Source organism: Parasteatoda tepidariorum, chromosome 9 (assembly GCF_982258835.1).
Source record: "Parasteatoda tepidariorum strain Cologne lab strain chromosome 9, Ptep-v5.0, whole genome shotgun sequence".
In the NCBI taxonomy this organism is placed as follows: domain Eukaryota; kingdom Metazoa; phylum Arthropoda; class Arachnida; order Araneae; family Theridiidae; genus Parasteatoda; species Parasteatoda tepidariorum.
The window spans coordinates 68,017,763-68,043,617 of NC_141763.1; the positions used below are offsets into that span (position 1 = coordinate 68,017,763).

A 25,855-nucleotide genomic window follows, 5' to 3' on the forward strand; every position below is an offset into this window, starting at 1 on the left:
CTAAAAGTAAAGGTTACGGAGTTGAACATTGATAGTTGTCCACTCAAAATTGGGTCGTCTATTCGTGCCGGTTATGAAATAAAATAAAATACTATAGTTTCAGTTCTCTAACGAAGAACCTTTCTCAGTGTGTAAACATCAAATATTTATTGTATATAAGGCCTATTTGATGTTTAGACACTGAGGAAGGTTCTTGTTTAGAGAACTGAAACTATAGTTTGTCATTTATGTACTTAATTCACGTTGTTTTTCACGTGGCACAAAGTATGTCTTACCCTTTTGGATAGGAACTGTTCATCTGAGAAGGAAACATCGGACTCGAAGATTTTATTTCTATACTCGAAGTAAAAGCTAAAGAGATATTTTTCAAAGACACGAAAGGATATGCAGCCTTTCAAAAGGAAGCTAGCTCAAACCATCAGATTTTTGTGACCATAAATTTCGATTCCTAGACTAGTGAATAGGATTTCCTTCCGATTATTTTCACATTAAAGCATAAACCATTTGAACTAAGGACTTGCTATCTCTTAAAATATCCGATAATTCCAATTAGGCAACAAAGCCGTAATAATCTGCGTAGGCTTCTTGTTAAATGGCAGCACAGTATTCCATGCTTTTAAGGAAGGCATTATCTGGTTTGAGGAGTTGGGATAAATTCTTGGATCGCTATGTTTACATCTCCGAGTTAAATTGGTCTTTGATTTGCTTTTAATGGACGGCGCAGCCACATAGAGCTCAGCTGATAAACGATTTTAAAGAAACTGAAAAGATTCGCCGATATGATTGGGCAGTCAGGTTTTCAAACCTCATCTTTATGAAGCATTTCTGAAACGCTATGGTAACACAATCGGTTAAGATGTCATTCACCCCGTTAATGGAGAGCTAGAGGTCGTGAGTTCAATCCTGGCCATAGAGTTAAGAGTATAAGTAGAGATGGCATTTCCCACCCTCCTATGAGTAGAAACTGAAGTAACTGTCGGCCATCTTGGATTATGCAAAGCATTCATTGTAACCTATGGTTGCATGGCTAATAAATGGAAGTTTTTAAGTGTCAAACAAAACTTAATTTTTTTATTGCTTTCAGTTACACGAAAAAAAAGCGCCTCATTTACTACAATTTAATATTTATAAAAATAACATAACTAAAGATTAAATTTAATCATTTTTAGGCCAAATAATCTAATATTTCATGTGTGTAGATTTATTTTTTGACACATAAATGAAAAAAAAATATAGTTTAAATTAAAACGCTTTTTATTTTAAACTATTATTTTTTTATTTAATGCTTAAAAAATAAAAATTAAAAAAAAAAATAGTTATTTTTTCATGCATTTATTAATGTTAGAAGACAAACTTTCCCTTTCATAAATTTTATCCCTCAATTGAAGCAGTCATTTTTTGTTGATTGAATCATCATAGAAAATAATTGAATTTTAATACTTTAATAAAAGTTGTAAAAAAAATTTAATATTTATAAAAAATTTTTAATTAAGAGCTTTAAATATTATTATATTTATCTTACATATTTCTTTCATTTAGTAGAATAACACTGAACTTTAAATTCTTTTTCTCAGTTCATGAAAATGAATTTCTTATTTTATTCTTAAAAAATACACAGACATAAAAGAAAAATAAATCATTTTATTTATTTTTACATTATATACAATCAATTTCCATATTTTTTTAAAGTAAGTACTATCAGAGTTTATTAGTCAAGAATAATAATTCTTCACTCACAAATATGAATAATATATGTTGGTTATTCGACAGTAAAATATTGCATTAAATGTATTACAAGTGATAAGAATTTAAAAATATACACTTATTTATACACACATTTTAAAGTACACAAAAAACAAAAATTTAAAAAAACGTAACTTTATTGTTAACAATTTTTTCATTCGTTTATTAATTTTAGAAGCAAAACTTTCCCTTCATAAATTATATCCCTCAATTGAAGCATTGTCATTTTTTGAAAAGAATTGAATTTTAATAAGAGTTGTAAAAAACATTTCATACATTTGTTAAAAAATTTGAATTAATACTTTAATTTGTCACGATCTTGTAAATGGTTTTTGCAATAATATTGAAAATGATAAATAGTTTAATAATTATTAGAGTAAATAAATATTTAAATTATTTAACAATAAGAGTTTTTGTTCACTAAATTTTTTTTAATCAATGAATCTGTAAGACCATCAAGCAGATTTATTGTTCTATCAATCACATCTTCTGAGAAATGCTCATTACACAATTTTCTACACGAAGAAGGTTTTCAATTAACTCGTCTCACAGCTTTGATCCATAACTGTTTACGTTTTTCATCTTTAGGAAAACTGCAAATAAAATTCCAACTTAAAAGCATGAACATAAAAACTCGTTAATTATCTAAGTATTTTAAAGAACCGACTCAAAAGATTTATAATTAGCAATTAGAAACAACTTTATTAAAATTTTGATAATTACAGTTAATCCAGTCGATAATTTCAAAAAAATAAATGCAGTAGCACAAATAATCTGTTTTCAGTCTCTTATATTCAATTAAAACCCACGACTCCAATATAGATTACCCACAACTGAAACTTTTAATTTATTTCATTAACCTAAATGTATATCAATTATTAATAAAATGCAAGAACTGAAGTAGTTCACAAAATGAGAGTATGGCAGATTTTTGCCAGTTTCTATAGTTCACTGGATTTTCTATTATAAAATTTATGGAAAGGTTTCCTCCAAGGTTATAAAAGTGAAAAAAAGTAACAATTTGGGTGAATTTTTTAAATTATGTTTGTGTGTTAAAAGCTCTCAAAAAATTTCATGTCATTCATCAGTGCAAGAGTGATTATAAATAAAATAGCAGTTGAATAAAAATCAAATTGTTGACAAACTAGACATTACGATCATATTTTTAAATTCCACTTAATAGCAGAGCAACAGTTTGGAATTACAATTGAAAAAGCAACAGTGCTGATTTTTAATGTTTAGATTACGAAATAATGATCAATAACAGTAAATAACAGAAAAACACATAAAATTATTTGAGAAATTCTTCATGATAGATTAAATTTCATAAAAGCAAAAAATATTGTAGCAAAAAAAAAATACTTTTAACCATTGCCACTAATTTGAATAACACGATACTATAATTATGCCATATTAATTGTCAATTAAGCAGTATAAAAATAAACGAAATCACATTATCTTATCTATAATTAGTTTTACAGTTTTGATATTCTATAAGCCACTTAGAAGTTCTATTTTGATTCATTTCAATAAAAATTGATAAGAATCAAGGTTGGGTTTGAAATGAATAGCTAATAGTTAAGAAGAAGAAAAAAAAATCCTTAGTCTTCTGACATTAAAGATACAGTTTATTGTAAGAACAGAATTTAAAAATACTAAATTAGAAAATGATTAAGAGAATTGAATTTACACTTACCTATGAAATGTAATTCCAGGCATTTCCTTTGTCCATCGATTCGTACAGCCGTATGCAACGCAGTTCGTCATTTTTACAAGCAAAATATAATTAAATTCAATGTTTAAAAGGTAAAATACAGAAAATCGTTAAAGAGAAATCGAAAAAAAAAACGATAAAAATAACATTGTAATCAGCAAGTTTAACGTGCAGAAGACAGCAGCGTTCAAATGTTTTGCATAAACCAATATGGCCGACCGGTTACAGTGATGGCTTCACTGTTACTTTCTCATGTCAACTCTACCTATACTCTTTACTCTATGATCCTGGCAGTTGAAGAAACAACAGACATGTATGTAAGAATACGTATAATCTGTCGTGGTTGAAAGTCCCCTTGTTTGTTATGGAAATTTGACGAGAGGGGTACCAGTTCAGGCGCCGTTCATATAACAATCTTACCATGGCTGTTGAAAGATAGAGCCCTTTAAAATGGGACTGGGTACTTGGTCATGATTGAGTAATGTGAAGCATGTGTATGACGCAATGACGAGAGTGATTAGAACTCTGGATCTCACATCTGTCTGAAAACCATCTAGAACTCGAAAACAGCATTCAACTAGTAGAAACAAAAGTCTGACAAATTTCTAAACTGCTTTACCTGCAATGTAAAATCATGTTGTAACACCTGTATACCTTTAACGGAGGGCCGTTTCCACTATTTACCCATTATTTTTGTACGATTCTGTGACTAATTTTTCCTTCCTTCTGTCATCGATAAGTGTTGCCCACGATCATGAATATAGTTCGCTATAACTGCTGAATATGATTAATTTTCTATAATTTAAACCTACATTCATACCAAATTTTATTAAAAATTAACCTGTAGTTCTGAATGTAATCGACCAATCGACCATGTTATGAGAGATAATGTTATATGGTATGAGATATAATACACAGTATACGATTACAGCAAGGTTACTTATTATGATTACATGTTAATATTGAGCTTGGCGTACAAAGAGTCCGTATTCTTTGGACAAGGTATTGAGATTTGCAAATAAATGGTCACTTGTACTTTATTAGATTATTGAGAAGTAATACATATCAAATATTTAACTTCTAAAATCTACTCACTTCGAAATTTTAACTGAGCTACCAAAATTACTTTCCTAGACTTATATGTCTTCGAATTACTCGACTGCCATAGGGCATTGTCGTCCCCAGCAAAAATAAAATCGAAGCATTTAAACCGCCAACTGCATCTAAACCAAACTCCAGATGAAATTGGGGACTCATCATATTTCCCCGTCAGATGTAATTTCAATCTGTCCCGAGGTTGTGACTTGATATTAAGCTGCTTCAAGACATCTGACCATCTCTTACATTGCAATGAAGTAACATTAACGCTTAGAGAAAATTTTAAATCTTGTACGAATAGATGTGGATTCGTGTCGCCATTTTGGCTCGAGGAAGAATCAAGTAAAATATGACTTCGGGGTTATATTAATTTGAAATATTTGCCAATGGCCATATTTCGATTACATATTGGAATGCTAGTGCCACTTCTTGCAAACTGACTCAGCGTTTAGATTTAAGTGAATTTGATAAATATTTTACAATTTCTTCCTCAAGCGGTTGCCTTAAGGTTGAATAAAAATTGAACTTAAATATTTATTTTCTGTATAATATTGAAACCACATCATAACTAAACTGCTTGACGTGCAGAACTAAATGCAGATCAGAGCAAATCATAACTATAGAGTTTTTTTTTTCTTTAACTGTGTAAAAACTTGAGCATTTTCGTACAAAAGTCTCCAGCAGAGCAGTGCTTTTCCGCTTTAAAACTAAAATCATAACAACGGAATAAAAACTAGAGAAGTTTCTTATCCATAAACTGTCTGAATAGTTGAAAAAGTTAACATCAGAAATTCCGACAGAGCAGCATTTCCCCAAATTAAAACTAAAATCATATTTAAAAAAAATCAAACTACAAGAGTTTTTTTTATCGTTTAACTGTCTAAATAGTTTATCAGGTCTTTACAAAATTTTCCTGTCTAGCAGTGTTTCTTATATTAAAAACTAAAACAGTAACTAAAGAATTTGAAATATAGACCGTTCTTCTTCTTAAACTGTCTTAACTGTAGAGCATCATTTTACAAAATTTTTCTGTCAAGCTGTTTCTTACATTAAAACTGAAACCGTAACTGAAGAATAAGAACTATATGCATTACTCATCTTTTAACTGTCAAAATATCTGAGCAACAATATACAAAATTTTCCTGACAAACAGTGTTTTTCACATTGAAACTAAAACCGTAACTTAAGAATTTGAACTGTAGCCCTATCTGTACATTTAACTATCTAATGAGAAAATTTCGATTTTAAAAAATTTCATTCAATTTACATAAATTAAAATTTGATTTATATACATTTCAATGCTGCTTGGAAATTACATTTGGGACAAAAAATGTATAGAATTTCCCTGTATATAGATTTATAAATTTCAGTGTCTGGAGAGATGCAATACTTTTGAGTCTTGTTTAAACAAAAACTCGTAAAATAAATTAAAACCAGAGAGAAATATAAGAAAAGGAAGGATAATCTAAGTGACAAAAGTAAAAATGGAAGTAATATAGAGTTTAAAAAAAGGTTAAATTATTCCTACGTTAATTATTCAGCTTCATTAAAATTTAAAAAATGTGTCATATAATATATAAACTGAATATTATGTTACCGGAATAAATTGATAAGCGTAATTAAAACAAAAATATAGAACAGTTTGTTTGTTTATATCAACTGTTCGCATTTAGCTTTTCAGTTCTATCCAACTTACAGCTCACTTTGTTTTAGCTTTCCGTTGCCAACGCGAACAAAGAAATTTCATTGGTTTTGTTAAAATATACGTATTAGTGTTTAATATTATGGGTTATAGCTATTTTAATATGAAATACTATTATTTCATATCTAAATACAATCCCCAAAAATTATATTTATATGACCAATTACATTTCTAGCCTTAATTTTACCATAAGTATTTTTACTAATTTAGGATGTTTATACTTCCAAAAATTTTATTTCAAACCATATTATATTTTTACTCAACTATATTTCTGTGTTTAATTATATTTTGTTGTTGTAGTTAATTATATTCCTACGGGTATTTATTTTTCTGAGTCGAATTAATGTATGTTTAACATTAAAACTTTGATTCACTTTCATATAACACCTTTCAAAATATAAAATTTCATCTTTCAAAGCAAATATTTATAAGAGATATTGGCTATAAATATTAAAATATATTGAGTAGGAAGTTTTAAAAATTGAAAACATTAAAATTTAAAACTCAACTGAATGTAAACAGATGGCAGAAATTTGTAATTTACCCAACCAAATCTGAACTGATAATACATTTTCAACGAATGCTTATCAAAATACTAATTTACTCCGCATAATAATTCATTTAAAATACCAAAACTCATAAAAACAAGTTTAGAATGTGTTGTTTGATCTTAGTTCCAGAGCAAATTATGAATTATGCATCAATAAAAGTTATTAAAAGTCTTATCCTCAGCGTCAATGCATAATTTTCAACTACTTTTTAGATGTTGCCAGGCTTCAAGAAATTTGCATATGAAAGTATTCTTTCCAGGATCTTCTTCTTAATAAGATTTCTGCTTTTATTGATGCATTATTCATAACTTGTGAAAAGTTCGGTAATGCCGTAGTTAAAATATAGGAGGTGCCATATTTAGCATTTTGTTTTTATCTGGCGTTTATCGATTTTATATTATTTCATAGGGTTACTCGTATATTTGTGAATAGGTTTTAAGAGAAATAGTTTTTAAATGATGTATGTAGTTAATGATGCTAATTATTAGGGTTCACGCCAGTAAAGAGTTATGGCAAAAATTGTCGCCAAATGTTCTAAAAATGTAGTGAAAATCAGACGCAAGGGCGACCAATTTGTCGTCTTTAAATATGTTTGTAATTTACGAAATAATACCAAAGCACATTTTTTGGCATCGAACTCCATGCATTTAAAAAAATTGTTACACCAATTTTATTGTTCTATGCATGGAATGGAATTTAAATTCGTGATCTTCAAATAGAACAACAACAAAATTCTAGTACCAATTTTAATTTAATTTTGTTCTGTGTTTTGCATTCATGCACTGGCATTAAAATTGTTCATCAATAAAATAATATTTTTTTCTCTTTTAGAATTCACTTTATTAAAAATTTTATAATTTTTTGGAGAGTTAGTTTTTAATATAATATTTCGTTAGTTCTTACTTTCTCTGTTTTCTTCATTTATTTATTTATTTGCTCTCAGCATCTTAATCTTTATGTTGAATCTATTTACTATTATTATTTTAACTTTTTTGCACTTAATTTTACTAACTAGGTACTAATCTTCAATCATTATGGGTTATTAGTTTTAAAGTGTTATCGATAATAATTATTAATTTTTGATGTGTGTTAACATGATAACACACGTGTTGTGATAACATGAATTACGTAATTTTACAATTACAATAATGTGATAACATGAATTATGTTCGATTTTTCTCAAGTTAAAAATTTTATTAATTTTTATTAATAAAATTTCATATTAATTTTTTTCATATTAATTTTTTTCATATTAATTTATTTCATATTAATTCATATTAATTTTTTGGACCACTAAATTAATACCTAAGTGGTCCTATTGCTGGTGTGAACCCTACTAATTATCAAATACTTAACTTTAAACTTTATTCTTATTATAGATTACTTTATGCTAAATTTTGTTCTTTAATATGCATTTAATGGGAGCTAACATGTGGAAAAAATCTTATAGCTGAAGAAAATTATTTTCTGGGAAAATATTGAAATTAGCTTTCATATTTTCCCTGAGTAGGCATGATTTAAATCATAATTTAAATCACTAGATTGTTTTGGAAAATTATTTCATTTTTGAAAGAAAAAAATCATTGATTTAAGAAAATATTTTTTTATTTAGGGTAATTGATGAATGTAATCTGATTTTTTTTAATCTTATTTCATTGACAATTGATTGTGTGATGCAGACAAATAATGAGATAAATACTTGTAACTTATTATTTGAAGTTCAAAATAGACTATAAAAAAGACTAAATGTAGATTAAAGTGATCTGATTAAAATGAATTAAACCGTAATTTAAATCACTTGATTTTTTTAAAATATTATTTCACTTTTGAAAAAAAAATTACTAATTGATGTCAAAAATATATTTTATTTAGAGTAATTGATAAATATCTAATCTTTTGATAGTGATTTTTTTTTTTAAAATTCTTATTTCATGACGAGATAAATGCATGTAATTTATTATTTCAAATTTTAATAGACTTAAAAAAAAAAGAGACTAAATTTAGATTAAAGTTATGAGAAACTTTTAAATTGTAACTTTCCTATAACTGTAACCGAAATATTTTGCTATTTCATAAACACATTTAACTATTAGTTTTATGTTTATTTAAACACAAATACTTTTTAAACTTATTGAACATGTAATTTGAGTACATAAATAATGAAGAAAGACTTATTCGGCCAAGAATAATTTAAGATGGTTGATTTTTTTCTGTTTTCTGGTGTAAATTAATTTATCTTTCGTTTTATATCTAACTGACATATCGGGTACATATGTCTTTATAAATTCTGAATAATATAAAGCTTGAATAAAATTTATCATTGCTTTACTTTTTTCAGTAATTAGAAAAAATGAAAAATGCGTATATTTATTTATAAAGTTTAAAAAAAAATTCCCTGAAAATCTGTTCAAATTTTATAAAATATACATATCTTTTAAAATCACATATATTTCTAAATAAGTTTTTTTTTAAATTTCACCGAAAGTTTGGAAGAATTTTAGATTAGTTTGAGTAATCCACATTTTTTTTTATCATTAGTAGGGTGCGTAGTGTTTTTAAAAAGTGCTTAAAGATGCTCATTTTTGATTCACGTTTTTTAAAAGCCCTTAAATGTGCTTTTTTTGTTCGAGGTTTGTAAAAAGTGCTAAATTTTCTGTCTTTTATGATGAGATTTTTTCTTTGCCGTGTCGTTGTTGTCTAATTACAAAAAATGCATGAATTCACAATTACATCTGCAATCTTTATCAGAAACTAGCTATTTTATCATGATCATAGGAAGTTTTTGAAATTTATTGATTTTATGTTTATAAATTAAGAACTTTAAACAATATAAAAATTAATTTTTATTGCTTCACAATTTTTATTACTTAATGATTATTTTTTTTTTTTTTGGAAAGTGATTAAAAATACTTAAAGTACTTAAAAGGTGCTTATTTTTATTGAAAAATCTGGCTACGTTTATTTAAACCCCGTTTAAATAAAAATACCACGAGTTCGTACTAACGTTAAAGTTTGGCATAGTATAACCATTCCTAGTTCTTGTGATATTAAACTTGACATTCACTCCACTTGATGGTTTCTTCTTGTTGGAGCGCATCACCTCTGCGCATCCTAACGCATAAGCATAAAAACTGGCCACCTCACAGTGGGCCAGCATCCAAGGTTTCGTGGCCAAAATTAGTATTTCAATAAAATTTGTTTCAAAATTTGGGTGTTTTTACTTAGGGGTTTTTATGTGCGTGTAAATTGAATTCATAGTTGAAATTTTGAAATACACTAAAAATACCCCCCCCTCAAAAAAAATGGCGGCTGAAATATGGCGAACAAAAATAAAAATAAAAATTAGTACACTTAAATAACTGAATATAACAATGAAAATATAATAATTTTCGTAATTTTATATTAAAAATGAAAAGCAAATTATATTTCCGAAGTAATGTTACTAAATAACGCGAAAACATGAAAAAAAAACATAATTTTTGTTTTTTGGTATATTTAGTCCACCTGTGCTATACGGGCAAAATGGGGCAGGTTTTTTCGAAAGAAGAAACATCAAAGAGGATAACAACAAAAAAGTTTAGCTATTTACCTCATTGAACTTTTTGGAACTAAGTTTCGAAAGTCATTCAAACATTGTAAAATGTCAAATGATAAGGTATAAACTATAAGTTTGTCAAGAGTATTAACTAATCCAAGAAATCGAAAAATTGTACTATAATTTCAGACTAATTACTCTGATAGAAATGTAATAGTAAGGTGAAATTCCTATATATGTTTCTGAAATAAAAAATTTAAAAGTTACCTTCAAAAAGAAAATTTTAACATATGTTTCATTACTTAGTACTCTCGTCGGTCCAAAAAGTAAATTATAATGTTTGGAATGATTATGAATACTTAATTTGGGCTATATTAAAACTGCCTACACATATTTTAGTTGAAAATTTAATTTTTGACTTTTGGCCAAAGATCATCTTCTGGCCCACAGTGCACCTGTATGCTTTTTTCTAACCGCTTGTCTCCTCAGTGTGTGGCCTGCCTGAAGTTTCGCAACATATTCACTCCAACACTCTCAGAAATTTTCCACTCTGTTTAGTCACCTGATTCACTGTAAAAAAAAAAAAAAAAAAAAAAAAAAAAAAAAAAAAAAAAAAAAAAAAAATAAAAGCATTTTAATATAAACTCTTTTAGCATACAAGAATATTTTTATTACATAAATTTATTTCAATATTCTTGTTTATAATGTTCATGCAACTTAATAAGTTAGTAACTAGTTTATTAAATTCGGAACTGACTTGTTGCAATCGAGAAATAATTACTTGACTAGCTGTCAATTAACTGTACACTGTTAGAAATTTCTCAAAAAATAGGTTAAATAACAATTTGTTGAATGGTTATTTTACCATATTTAATTAAAAAAGTCAAATAACCATAAATAAAATGGTAATCAAACTAATAAGTTTGAGAAAAACTGTTTATTAACTGCTTTCACCTAATGCGGTTAAACAACCAGAATTTAATGGCACCAAATAGAACCACCAAATGAAGCTACTTAGTTCTTTGCTTCTGTGTACATATCATAGCCGAGCGGGCTTATCTGTCAATCTCATGACCGGCAGAACTGGAGTTCGAGTCCTAGTGGTGACACCACAATATTTCCTCCATTCCCTTCTCCACATGAAGAATTTCCAGTGTCCGACACTCTCTAATGACCATTACCTTACGAAGAGCAGAGCTTCTATGTCTAGTTAAAGAATTCATTTTTTTAACGCTTTTAAAAAATGCTAGTTGTAAATGGTTAAAAAACCGTATAGTTTTGTATTCATGCTTTTATAACCATACTCTTTGTAAATGGTTTCAAAACCATAAAGGAAAAAATGTTCTTTACCGTTAACTTCACGTTTAATCGGATGGACAGGCAGCTGCCAGTTATTTTACCATAATTTTAGAATAAAAATTTTAACAGTGTATACTAAGTATATCGAGTTGTTTTTAAGTTATTTCTTGAAACGTTTTTGCGAAGAAGAAAAAAATCCTGTTACAGGGCACAGTGAACCATATTTTGTTATTTTTCATACTTCAAATTTTGCGTTTTAATATTGAGTTTTATTAAAGTAGCTGAACTATTATACTTACAGTCCCAAATTATTAGACGCACTGTAATATTCTATATAAAATCTTAATTATCAGGTGATACTATACAGTATTATTGTTTTCATGCGGCTGAAACCGGTTTACACTTGATTGCGTTCGTGTATCAATTGGTTATCGTTGTCGTTAATTTACGTCGCACTAGAACTGCACAATGGGCTATTGGCGACGGTCTGGGAAACATCCCGGAGGATGATCCAAAGACATGCCATCACAATTTTGATCCTCTGCGGAGGGGATGGCACCCCCGCTTCGGTAGCCCGACGACCTGCACGAATAAATTGGTTATCAGTGTAATGCAATACGTTAAAAATAAATACAACAGAATCAGGAATAAAGCATATCAGGAATAAATCAGAGAGATCAGGTTATATTGCATATTCACAGTATTGGCATGTTTATGTAATTTGCATATTCCGAATATAGGCTCATAATTTGCTTATTCTCATTCATAGCTTATTTAGCGTTCACATATAATCCATATTCTCATATATTTATTATATTCTATACCTCATATGAAAAATATTTTCAAATTTATTCCTGTTCTACTTGTTTTTTTCTTCTTCCGACTTTGATAGTAATTGTACGAAAATATTTATAGAACGGCAATCTTTTTTACAAAACAATTAAATCCTAAAAATGAAATAAATATTATTTTTTTTTTTTTTGTAAAATCTAAGTGTTATTTTCATTTAATGCTAATATTTACGTTATTTAATTAAAATATACACGTTGATTTTTGTAATGTGGGTAATTGTTTTACTTTAAATCGTTCCTCTTGTATAATATAAAATGAATAAATAAATAAGCGACTTTGTTTCTCTTCAATTAGTGTAACATTGCGTCTAATAAATAATGTTTTATTCTTTTTCAAACTTGTTAGAAAAACACGAACTGTCACGCTATCTTTCTCTTAAAAGTATAAAATCATCTTGAATAAAATTATCACCTCTAATTAAATTTATTTGCCGAAAATGTAGCTGTTTAAAAATCTATTATGCATCTGAATACTAATTCTTATGCTAATTTTATCATGTCAAAACTAATGATTCATTTATATGTGAAATGTACGTAGTATATTCAACTGAATTTGAAAGATTTAAAATTTATTTAAACAAATCTAAAATTCAGCTGCATGTAAAAATAAATGAATAATTATTCTCTAAGGATGTAAATTTAAAATGTAATCAAATGCCTAAGTATAACCATTTAATCACAAAATTTGAATTTAACTGTATTACTGTATCTTTTTCTGCTCGTCCAAGACAATTCACGCCATCTATTGATGGAAATATGAACTTTCGCTTTTATATCCCATATAAAATTATAATAGGTGAAATTTATAAATATGTAAATTAGAATAATAAATACGTATGTATATATTTACTGCTAAAACACGAATTTAATACAATTTACGAAATTCAACTAACTTTGTTACATAGATCAACTTCGTTGGAATCTAAGTTAACAGTGTAATTATTGAATCAATTTTTCAACACGTAACATTCATGATGCAAGAAAGTTAAACACATTTTACAACCGTTATTTAAGCATAAATCTAACTTTGTTAAACTTAATTTTTGGTCAGAGTTTGCATTAAATTTTTAACGAGTTTCTTATACGAAAAGCTTCCAACTCTTTTTTATAATTTAAATAATTTTGCCGTTTGTAATACAATTCATAACATAACCAAATGCATTTTTTTATAATTTATTTCAACAAAATAATATCTTCTATTATTAATAGAAATTCGCTTTTGTAATTAATGAAAAAGTATCAAAAATTATAATTTTATTACTTCAGATTTGAACGTAAAAAGTTCCATTATATTTAGAGTTCTTCACTTAATATTAATAGAAAAAATAGTATAAACAAAAATTGATGAACTCTCAATGTAATCTAAGCGTATAGCTAAATATATAATCTAAATCGAAGTTAACAGCGCACATTTTATTTTATTTTGTTTATCAAAACTTTGTCCAAATTTTCTGTTCTTTTTTTTTTAATTTGTTTTTTAAACGAAAAAAAATTACTTTGTATTATTCTTGGAAGTTCATCCAGTAATGTAGTTATGGAAATAGCATTTAAGTAGATTTATCATCAAATTCATTATTGTACATTCATTTATCACTTATTATATTATCCGTTGAAATTTGGTTTCGATGTTCACAATAAATTATTTTGTTAATTTTTCAATTTTTGGGTATTCATTTTGTTTATCGCAATAAATACCTATTATCGTATCGAAAATTTATCATATCGTTAATTTTTAGTCATCAAAAAATTAATTCAAACATTACATCGAGTTTTACAGTTACTTTTCTTTCAGTGTCAAAACTATTATGTATTAATCTTGCAAACTTAAATAATTTAATAATTTCTAAAATATTAATTTAAAGTTTTCTTATTATTATTCATTTTATTTTCAATTTAAAATTTAATTTTCCCTTTATTCGTCAACACAAAACTTCTCCTTTTTTATTTTTTTTTTAAATGATTACTTTTTATGAATAATTGCGAAACTTTAATTTAACTGTCTGTTTGTTTGTTCATAAGTTTATTCAGAGTTCATTATTATTGCTTTTCAACTTAAAAACTAACTTATTCTTGAAATTTTTATGAATAATTCAGTTATAGATATAACACTCTCCATCTTGTTTATTTTGTCCAAAATTGCCATCTTGTCCATTTAAGTTTGTGCTTAAAATTTAAATTCCATTTTTTATTTATTCTTATATTTTTTGCTAAAAAAAACCACCATTATTTTTATACCTTCATCAACTTGCATAGTTAATAATATACTATTCATGAAAATGTGTCTCCAAGATAAATAATTACTTTTTAATTATTTTTAGAAAAAGAAATATTTAGTTTTTGGAATTCCAGCAGTTTATATAGTTATTACTATTATGTTTATTTAAATTTGTCATTTTCTTCATCAAAATTTTTTGTTTAAATATCTAGTCTTTTTTTCCTGTGTTTTGCTTTTACTACCTTCCATTTTTTTTTCAGTTAATATGTACAATGTACAAGTACAAGTAATGTACGTACATTGTACGTAATGTACATACGTAATGTATGTACAAGTAATGTACATTACTTCATTTCATTTGTTAACTACTTTTTTATTTTAGAAAGTTGTTTCTCGTTTTCTAACTAAGTATAAAATTAAAATAAAAAACATCTTAATTTTAATTTCTGTTTACAATTTAATAACAAAACAAGATTGCTTACAGTAATAAGGAACCTCATGCAATAGTCCGTTTCAATCTAATTTTCATAAAAGCAAATAAACAAATTTTTAAGCTTCTTAAGATTTTAAACTTAATATTTACAATTTGAAAAAATCTGCTTTCTTTCAATTGTTGAAGCTGTAAGTTTTCCTTTGAAGAATTATTCTATCCATTTTCAAGGTAATTGACATAAATATTAAAAGAATGAGTTCATAAAATATGTTTATCTTGGCCAAAAATGATACAAGACTCAAAAAATCTCAAAATTGTTACAAGCCCAGCCTGGCATTTTAGTTAACAAAATGTTAACTTTATGCCCGGTTAAAAAAAATATTCCATTCTGTGATAAATGATAAAATAACTTTATATTCATGATTAGGGAAACTAATAATTTTTATTTGTTGTCGAATGAAATAAAATTTTTATTCTGTGATAAATGATAAGATAGATTTATATTTTTGATTAGGGAAACTAATAATTTTGTTTCAATGTTGTAGAATGAAATGACATTTTCATACTGTGTTAAATGATAAGATATTTTTAATATTTTGACTAGGGAAACTACTAATTTTACTTCAATATTGTGAAATGGAAGGACATTTTCATTCTGCGATAAATGATAAGAGAAATTTATATTTTTATGAGAGAAACTAATAATTTTGTTTCAATATTGTGAATTAAAATGAAATTTTCATTCTGTAATAAATGGTAAGATGGTTTTATATTTTTGAATAGAGAAACTAATGATTTTGTTTCAATGTTGTGGAATTTAAGGACATTTTCATTCAGCGATTCGAGAATTTTACATTTTTGAGAAGAAATTTTATTGATACTTGATTACTAATTTTGTTTTTGTTTACAAGAAGTAGCGTGCCCGCTAGCGTTAGAGAGCTTAAATGTATGAAAATAAATTGTTAACAAATACGTTATTATTGATTGCATTTATTATTATTTATTTTGTTTATTTAATTACTTTTATGTGTTCTTGATCTAAACATTGTAGTGTGCATTTGCCTATATTACTTTTATACAATAAAAAAGAAAACCCATACTAATTATTTTTTATCATAAGTCAGAAACTATTTTCATGTTTTCTTTTATGCATAATAATTTGGTTATCTATTCATATTACTGCATAAATATGCATTATTTTAAATGTTTTCTAGAAAAAAGTTTGTTTCTATAAAATTTTATGGCAAATTTTCTAATCTGGAACTAAGAAAAAAATAACCAATTTTAGTTTCCAACGAACTTTTAGTTCGCATAATTTGCTTTGAAATATAAGTTTAAAAAGAACTAGTTTTTACGAAAGAAAAGTTCTAATAAGATTCATTTATTAAGACACTAATAAATTTTATCACCTGATTATTAAAGAAGGAGAAATAAATTTATATATTGTTGAGAATTTGGTTATTATTTAAATTTTTAAATTGAACAATAAAATTCATTGTGCCAATAATTCTTATTTGTATTGTTAAAGTCTACTAAAAATTTTTTTTAATAAGTTAAAAATTTTCAACGATAGGACATAATTTTTAACAGCAAACTTTCATAAGTCCGAGAAAAAGAATTGCTGTAAAAATTTTCCCAATTATAATTTAGAATTATAAATATATAAATTTTATATGCTAAAAACTATTTCCAACATTGCATTTTTGGATAGATAAAACAATATATTCTTATATTATTTTGAAACACCAACTACTTTTTTTTACATAATGTATTAGAAATTTTGTATACTTTTTTCATTAAATAGATTGTTATTTTAATGCACAGCATTTTTACGTTGATAACTTTTTTCTTTTTTTTTTTTCAGTTTAAGAAACTTGGTACATTCTATCAATCGTGTGTCTTCGTTGACTCAAGTCTATCCATCTTTTAAGTTAAAAATCTCTACATAGGCAAACTTACTCTTCTAGTAAACTTTTCTTCCCTAAATATATTCAATCCACATATTTTAAGCAAAAGTCAAGTCTATGATTTATTGTGGTTTTCACCCTATTTCACCTATAGATGGCGCTAGCTCACAACATAACACACATTCCTTACTCCTTCAATTCTTACTACGCTAGGAATGTATGAATAAAAAAAAATAAACTCAACGAAAAAAACTAAAAAAAATGAAAAGAAAAAGAACAGCGCGCGTGTACGATAAGGGAGAAAAGAGTTCGTAAAGGAAAAAGAACGGCGGGTAAAAATATGATGGATCATCGCATGCAGACAGACAAGCAGACACAAACTTACCATCTTTCTTTCTATTTTTGCTCTCTATTTTTTTCCTACTATGATCTCTATCTGAGCATTTACGGAGAAGTTACCGGCCTAGGTCTGTTAACCTTGGCCTAGAAATCACTCCATAGGGGTGAGGAAGGGTTATCGTCTGTGGCAGAAAAAAAAGGCTTTCGAACTTCTTGCCATATCGCTACCATGTGAAAGGGGTGATATTTGGGGTATACATTTGGGGCAAAGTCTGCTACCTGTTGAATGCCATCCATATAAAGGGTTCGTTTTTATACACACCTTTCTTCCTGCTTTGGCATTACGAGAGGGTTAAAAGGGGTGAGCCGGGACGATGCACCTGCTTTTATTACTCTATGTTATACTTAATGTATTATTGTATGATTGTTTATGTTATTTCTTAGAATGTTAAGCTATGACAGAAAAAATAGTTTGAACTTCTTTTATCCAATCCTTATATTTCTGAAATATAAATTTCTTTCATAAATAAGTAAAATGAATAAAGAACAATGGTAAAGGAGAATAATTTTTAATTAGAAATGAAATAATTTCGTGATCGTATTCATTTGTAGTGTCTACTTAAAGTGTTGATGAAGATTTAAAAACGTTATCCCTGGTGAATAAATATCTGTATGGGGAAAAGGAAATATTAAAAAGTTAAACTCCCCTGAAAAAGCCCCTAAAAAAATTATGCAAATTTCACACTCATTAAATATGTTTAGTACACAGGAGCAAAAAATATAGTCAAAACTAACCGCAAATGGTAAAATATACAGTGCTTTTGGCTCTATTAAACTGTCCCCATATGAACAGAAAGATTACCAAATTAATTGTTTAAATACTGTATATTTTGGTTTTATTGGAATTGTAATTTTTTTTTTAAAGAGAAATCTCATTTTCATACAGTATGGAAATTTTACCGGAATTTTTTTCTCGATGTAGTAACATTCTCCTCCAGTAACGTACTCTTTAACTGGGTTGTAAAAGTTTCAATTTTAAAGTCCTTGTCCGGAATGCTCTGACGTTATATTTTTTACTGACTTTTCACATCCTTAAACCATGCTATTTTAATAAATTTTTCGATGCAAAACTGCTTAGTTGCATCGACATACTATTTGAGCAAATCTTTTGCGGACTAGTTTCTAAAACTGAAAAAATTGCTAAAATTGCTAGAAGTTCAAGGATGTTAAACATAATAAGAGTAGCAAAATTGAAAGAACTTTCCGAAAGCGACTTTCAAAGTCGCTTCCGAAATTTTTACAGCCGAATACAGAAGTACTTAGAACAGGTAGGGGTTACTTCGAGACACGTTAAATGTCATACCCTTTTAGAATTTCCAGACCACATTATCGCACTCAGGGTGCCGGTACTTTTTATAGTAATAATTTACTTTTAACATAAAATCACTGAATAAATATAATTTAATAAATATTAATGTAAAAATTATGGAATAACATTATACGGTAAAAATGGATTTTACGGTACCATGGATTTTAGGGTTAAAACAGATTTTACGGATGGTGCATCTAAAGTGCCCGTACTTTATACCGTAATTTGATGCAGAATTTTTTTTCAGTGTAGTTGCTAGCACTAGAAAATCACAAATACGAAAATTTTTCGTAACGCACAATTTTTGAAAATTTTGAGTAGCTAAGTATTTTTCCATTTTATTGCAAATTAAACCAGAAACATAACAAATTACGACTCACTAAATTTAAAATTCTAATAATGTTAAATTCTAATTGTACTGAATTCTATATACAATTCTTTTACTATTTACATACAAATTTATTTTCGAACTCGAAGTACCAAAATTTTGTAGAATATTTTTTTATTAATTTTTGAAAATTTGTAAATAAATAAGATCAATGGGAGAAATATTTACAAAAATTCAGCTTAATGTATTCATAATCAAAGCTGAATAAGTGAGAATATTTTCAGAATTTCAACAGAATGAAAATGTCTTGTAGTATTTGTAGTTTGTTTTAATACATCTAAATAACAAAAATTTTAAAATATTTAATATACTGAATCTTACAAAATTTTATCAAAAGGTTTTATATATTAATTCATAAAAATGTATTTGTTCTTTTAATTTTTTGGAGCTTATTACATCAGTCCTGGAAATCCTTAGCTGCTTCTTGTATCTGATTTTGCTAAAAAGATTTGAATGGGTTCATTGATAAAACCATTTGTTTATATTTTTAAAATCATTATTTTAAGGTTACCAGTTTGGCAAACTTTTCCCTTTTGGATGGAAAAGAAAGACAGATGAATAATTTTAAATTTGTGTTATTATTGCATTGTATACAATGCAATACTACTAATAATAAATGACTTGCTATTTACTAAAAAAGGTATTTCCCAGAATTAAAGAATCTTTGAAAAAACGATTAATAGAATAATTCCGAATTTAAATATTGATCATATTTTGCTATATGATCGAATGGTGAAGAAAATATTCTTTGACAAGTGGGAAAGAATATTATCATTTTTCTAATTGTCTTTTCGATTGTTCTTTATAATATGATTAATTAAAATAATTAAAATATGAAGAATATCCCCATAAATTTATGACTCTTTAATTATAACGTGATGAATATTATTATCAGTTACATATTCATCAAACATTGATATATTATAAAAATATTTAAATATACAGTACACTCTCGATTATCCGTGCGCGGATTATCCGGTTTGCGGAATATCCGTGCTCATTCCGAAGTCACACGAAAAATATAAAGAGAAACATTTTAAAGATTAAAAAAATTTTATTCATGAAGTTATAACACTACCAAATTTTTGGAAGCAATATTCGTTAGTGGATTGAAGTATATCGATTATCGATATATATTTGATTACGGTGACATTACTGCGGTTCGTAAAACATATGACGAAGACGCATTACACAATTTTTTAAAAGGAAAATTCCTAGTTTGATGTTATACAGCATGCAAATATCAGTAATTTTTATATTTTTTGTACTGATATTGATTTCTTTATCTAATTAAAAGAGTTTTCGGATTATCCGTGTTTTTCGATTCTCCGTGCTCCCTGTCCCGGTGATTAACCCGGATAATCGGGAGTGCACTATAATTAAGATTTAATAATAATAATTAATATTTAACAATAACAGTTAAGATTTAACGTGCATTAATATATCTTGCTATTTCGAGTGTTTATCATAATGTTAAGTATACCTAAATAAAGTAAAGCATTCCCGCAACATGCATAGTGGGCGAGGTTGTCTTGGATGTTTAGGCTTCGCAATTTCGTGACAATGTGGTAAACATTGCGCACATGCCGCTTTACTTCCCAGAGAAGCTGGTACCTATCTATCTGAAGCTGGGTAGACTTTAACCGCCACTGGGGATTGAATCTTAGTTCTTTACGATGACAGTTCAGTAACAGTTCTTTACAATGACAATGACAATTCATTGACAATTCTTCCCGATGACAGTTCACCTAATACTCTGCAAATAATTCCAATTCAAACTACGATATTAGGTACTGGCACTTTGGATGCATCATCCGTAAAATCAATTTTACTGTAAAATCTATTTTTACCATAAAATTCATTTTTACCGTCGAATTTTACCGTAATTTTTTCTGTAATATTTATTTAATTAGAGTGATTCAGAGATTTTACGATAATTAATACTGTAAAAATTACGGTACATCGTAATTTTTGTTCCGTAACATAATGTTCCGGTTAAAATGAATTTTACGTGTAAAAGTACCGACATTCTGTGTGCCGATATTTTTTACCGGAATTTGATCCGGAATTTTCTAACTGTGTAGATGGTCTGCCTCTTCTTCTTGTACCCTCTATCTTTGAGAAAGTCAATTTTTTGGCGTTAAATGTATTCCTTATGATGCCCCGCCATCCTTAGTACCAGTACTTTTTACCGTAATTTGATTCAAAATTTTTTACAGTGCATTCAGTCATTAGAATGATAAAAAATCAATTTGAAGCAAGCGAGATATTTTTCAATCTAACATCTCTCTAACAGTACCACTGATTGCAGAGGTAAAAATGAAATACTTTGACCTTTATATTTAAAAAATTCACTGTACCTTAAAAATTTAAAGGCACAATGTATCTCTCATTATACGCTGATGTACCGCTTATTGAAGTACATATTTCAAAGGTACAATAAATATGCCTCTCTAATTTTTTATCTTTTTTCCTTTTAACGATACATGTATTTAAGTTCATGTTTTTGACTTATTTACTGATTCATATTTTCCACCATATTTATAATCAACATCAGTTTTTGTTACATGTTTCGCCTATTTTTAAATTCATAATTAAAGCTGAGAAACATTTTTTTTCCCGTTGCATTAGATTTTTTTTAAAACTTATTTGAGATACTTTTGTATTGATGATGTTCAAGTTTAATAACATCTAGGGGTGTTAGACCGCGTCATCAGTATTAAAAGTTAACCTATGCACGGAAATGTCGACATGCGCCACTAGAGACGCTTCCCTACTTCATGTGTTTCAATGTATAGGATAACGCCATTTTTTCTCTTTTGCTTGTTTCAAATATTTCTGGTCATAACAGGAAAGTGCCCCTAACCGAGTACGACGGCATTTCGAGGTACGGGTTCCTATGCAGTTTTAATTCTGGTGATGTGACCTTTCAAAAGTTTTTCGCAATATTTACGCGACCAACAGTAATTTATAACGTTTTTAAACTTGTACATACTTGTAAAAAAATCCTTTTAAAAAAATCTGTAGTTTTGGGAGCAAAACTAATTTTAAATTTGAAATCTAGACGAAGTCAAGTATTTGTAGCAAAAAATTTGCTTGTAATAGTTTCAATTGAATTTTAAAACTGCATAAAAATCTTGCCATTTTCACTAAAACAAGTAACTTTTATTGATCTTATAAAGAAAAAAAAATTAAGTTTTACGAAATACTAAAATGAAACAGCGCAATGATTATTGGATAAAAATAAATCAATAAAATATTAATAATCGAATATTATAAATAACAGACAGCAAAATAACTGCATTATTTTTTGTCACTTTCAATAATTTAAAGTAAAGCATAACGTTCGATCTGAAGAAAATGGCGAAAAAATGGCGTTATCCTGTCCATTGAAGTCTTAAAAATATTTCATTTTCATCCTCATCTGAATTTTAAACTACTGGTCAACCCTTAGAAAACCGAAAATGGAATGTCCCATTGGCGTCGCGCGATGCTTCCCAACCCCCATCCCCCTATCATTATTATTATTTTTTTCACCAACGTCACCTACGCCTGCTGCATCCCTGGGTCCAGACCATTTATCCCCCCAACCCCCCCTCATCTACACCCTTCACGGGTTATTAGGCAAATATTGATCGCTAGCCCAGGTCCTTCCATTACAAAAAAGCTCACCTTCTCTTCTTAGAAAATAAGCGATAGTCCGTGAATGCGACTTTTTAAATGAAAAAAACTCAAAATTTGACTTTTTTTCTATTTTGTCTTTCTGCAGTTACATGTAAATTGCACATCTCACGAAAATAACTTTTTTTATTTTTTCAAACTTTAAATACTGTTTATAAAAAATATGATGCATATTTGATTTTTTTTCGCAAAATATTGAAAGTTATTGATTTTTATTTATTCATGCAAGCCTCAAGCATTTTTTTTTTTGTTTTTTGATAGCTGTAAAACTATTTGGTGTTGTTATTTAGCTTTACTAATTTTGCTTTTCATTTACTATTATTTATTTAATTATTAGTAACTTCAACTTTATTATTAACTTCAACTTTATTATTAACTTTAACAAAATTTCTCTGTTTAAATATTTTTAGCATTTTTTCATCATTTTTAACTAGTTGCAAATTTTTGCCTCTTTTTAAACTTTATGATGAATATTGCTCTATCTAAATATGATTTGAACTCATGTTAATGTGTTTTTATGAGAGACTAAGCATCCTGATCGCTGCTGCTTACCAACCCCGATGATTTCTTCGCTATAATTGTTATTTCTTAGCATATAAAACAGTTTTTTCTTTATAAGTTGAAATTTTTCACTTACTATAAAGAATTCTGTTTGCTTATGCTTGTGTCTTCACTTTCCAAGTGCAACAATCATTTCTTTAAATTAAGTAACTATTTTGTATCGAATTTGATTTATATACGGAGAAAAAAATTCTGGTGAAATTACCGTACTTGTATGGTAATAACATTTTGTGTGAAAAGAAAAAAAGCAACATAGTTCTGATAATAAAATTAAAATATAAGGTATTTGAACCATTTGTTTGAAATTTTTTCCGTCCGTATGGTAACGGTTATCCGGAAATTCTGGTTTTCAAAATTATAATTTTTATTACCACATATTTAGAAAAAAAATACAAAACTGAAAATGATATTTAACCAAATAAAAGCTTTTATGCCATGTTAGATAAAATTACCAAATTTTACAACATTTACTATCAAACAGCATGATAATAAGACCACATTTTAGTGTTAATTTCACTAAAAGTCATTATCAAAACGCTCCGGTAAAACTTACCGAACATTTTACTGTTCCCACAGAAATAGAAACACGATTAACTTTACCATATTGTGATCAATTTGACCATATTTTTTTTTCTCGGTGTAAATGGTATAAAAGATCTCGCATGATTCTATTTCCCTTATAATTCAATTAAAATCTTTTAGTGAACATAAATAATTTTGCTTAATAATATTTTTTTTAAATAACATTTAAAATTAAAGGTATATTGTTATCATAAATTTTGTGTGTTCGCATCTGTAATTTAATATTTTCGTTCACCAAACAGGCTCAATTCAACAAATTCAATAAAATTAATGCATTCATAACATTGTGCATGAAGCTGATCGTTAAGTACTTAATCATTTAACGAATCTCTTTTACGATATTTTACAATAGTATGTTAATATAATTTACAACAAAAAATAATAATTAAAAAACTATTAATAAGTTTTGACACTGATTCAAATAATTTTATCTTAAAATGTAGCATAATAAGTTAATATCATAGAATTTCGTTATGATTAAAAAAGCAACTCTTTTAATTTTAAACTCTTAATTTAAAAAATAATCAAAAACAAAAATGGATTAATTATAGAGTAAAATAAGAAACATAAATATTACGAATTTTACAAATATATTTTACAGGAAAACAATACCTTTTAAACTTTTATTAACTTAATGATGATAACCAAAAAATATGGAAATTAATGTGGCATAACTCAGTCCTATCATATGGTTTTCTGGCCAGTAGAAATTAACAGACAGCAAAAAATCTAGTTAGAAATAAATATTTTGGATGATATCTTTTAACACATTACTAACTCTAAAAGACAACTAAACTCCATTTTATATTCCAATAACGCACCTTATTATTACTAGTTTTGGAAGGAAAAAAAATTAAATATTCGGAACTGAATTAGTTTATTTTGGCTTTTACGTTTTTGTTTTGGCATTTTATTGAATAAAACTGATAGCAAAGATCCGTAAATATCGTTGCATTTAAATGTTACAATATATCATTTTTCTAGAAACGTCATAACAAATAATTTCTTCTGTTCTGATTTGTGCCAAAAAATTATTTTTTTTTATACAAATTATATTACTACAACAGAATTGATGAAATGCTAAATTTGTGATTTTAAGAGAAATAATTCTCTAATTTCCGAAACTTATAAGTTAACTCTACCTCATTCTTCCTGAATTGCCATATAATAACTTTAACGGTGTTGTCGTTGTGTTGCAATCATAATTTGTATCTGTTGTGTTCATGGTAAACAAAAAGTAAAAAAGGGGAGCTGTAGAGGCTGTATTAGAAGATCTCTAATAATGTAATGAAAAATGTCTTTTAAAGTCTTATTTCATCATTCTATTAAACCGTTCTTGGCAGGATATCTGAGATACAAAATTCTAGGGCTTGTTTCAACTCTTTTAATAAGGTTCCTATTGTATTGGAAAGTGCAATACAGTGTGCAAATGTATCAAATTATTGCAGATATTTGTATTGGATTATTGAAATAACTCGTCACCTCTTTCTAAGTATAAAAAAGAGCTCGTGTCCCTTCACGCCCTATAAATTTGGTGCTAACACAAAGAAAAGCCCTGAAAAATTTTAGTAAAAAATACTGGTGCTGTTAAATTTAGCTGTAAATTCAGTACTTTCCGTTGAAAATCATGACAGGGAAAACAAAAAACGAATGAATGATCTCTCAGTCTCGGCATGGACTCGAACTCAGAGAACATGCCAGCAATAAACCTGCTCCCTTACACGCATGCACCCTTCCATAAAATCATGTTGGAAAACTGGTCATGGCATCATAGTGCACTAAGAAAAAATGTATTTATGTTCAACAATACCAGAATATGTTAAAATTTACCGTGTTTATAGCTCGAATAGAAAATCCAAAAGCTCTGTAATTTTTACCAAAGCGCTA

The 25,855-nt window shown here is 27.4% G+C and overlaps 1 protein-coding gene and 2 long non-coding RNA genes across 5 annotated transcripts in view; 2 read left to right on the forward strand and 1 right to left on the reverse strand.

Annotated features, from left to right (window-relative positions):
- LOC107451897 (protein-L-histidine N-pros-methyltransferase) overlaps positions 1 to 25,855 on the forward strand; it is a 369,659-nt gene that overhangs the window by 317,894 nt on the left and 25,910 nt on the right. The window lies entirely within an intron of this gene.
- On the reverse strand, positions 1,622 to 3,683 carry LOC147804163 (uncharacterized). Its single transcript, XR_015429303.1, has 2 exons — positions 3,440 to 3,683; positions 1,622 to 2,336 (listed from the first exon to the last, which is right to left on the reverse strand). It is a non-coding gene; the product is annotated as an uncharacterized LOC147804163 (long non-coding RNA).
- Positions 4,110 to 6,040, forward strand: LOC147804164 (uncharacterized). Its single transcript, XR_015429304.1, has 2 exons — positions 4,110 to 5,098; positions 5,144 to 6,040. It is a non-coding gene; the product is annotated as an uncharacterized LOC147804164 (long non-coding RNA).